Below are 995 nucleotides of genomic sequence, written 5' to 3'. Positions count from 1 at the left end.
GGTTTTCTGACTCTAGATCTTCACACATTTCGTTATAATATTTGACTTTGTCTTCTTGAGCTTATCTTTGAAATTTTCTGTTCAGCTCTTGTACTTCCTCATTTCTTCTATTTTCTTAAGCATCTCTACACTGGAGAGCAAGTTTCAGTGTCTCTTCTGACATCCATTTTTATCTTTTCCTTCTTTCTTGTCTTCTTAATGACATTTTGCTTTCTTCCTGTATGATGCTCTGGGTTCTCATTTTGAGTGCTGCTCCATCTGCAAATAAAGGTCCCCAAAGCTTTGCTCAATCCATGTTTGACTCTACTTTGAGGAAGTAGAACTTCCCCAGTGATGCCCTTCAGACAATGTACTGCTGGCATTCAGAAGGTTTTCACTGCAGTGTTTCTAGAAGTTGGTTGTTAGGTCCTTCTTCCTAGTCTGTCTTAGTCAGGAAGCTCTGCTACAACCTGTCCACCATGGATGACTCTGCTGGTATTGTAAATACAGATGGCATAGCCTTCAGCATCACAGCAGCATACAAGCCACCACAGTCCAACAAACGACAGACAGTGGTGGATATATGCAGTACATATGTATATGTAGAAGAATATATATGCATGTCATATATGCACAGAACAACATCATGCTTGGTAAAATAGCAGGTCATTGAAATAGAGGAAAACTCTCAATGAGATGTATTGATATACTGTGTACCACAGTGGGCTCAAACAACAATGGTTGATTCATTCTGTTGTACATAAGGCATGTAACAACACACACATATACAACCACAGTTGTATATGTGTGATTTTTAAAATATGTGTGTCAAAAAATACTTGGATTTCAAAGTTAAGGCTGACAAAGGGTATCTTTTTATTTTATTGTGGCAAAAATACATACAGCCTCCTGGGCCCAGAGTCAGTGACATAGCCACAGAGGACTAGAGTGGAGAGTGAAACGTCCAGAGATAAGAAGAGAGGGCATATGCACAAGAACACCCACACTTGCAGATA

Source organism: Chrysochloris asiatica, unplaced genomic scaffold (assembly GCF_000296735.1).
Source record: "Chrysochloris asiatica unplaced genomic scaffold, ChrAsi1.0 scaffold00150, whole genome shotgun sequence".
In the NCBI taxonomy this organism is placed as follows: Eukaryota; Metazoa; Chordata; class Mammalia; order Afrosoricida; family Chrysochloridae; genus Chrysochloris; species Chrysochloris asiatica.
The sequence above is the reverse complement of the archived record's forward strand: the minus strand, read 5'-3'. Positions refer to the sequence as shown.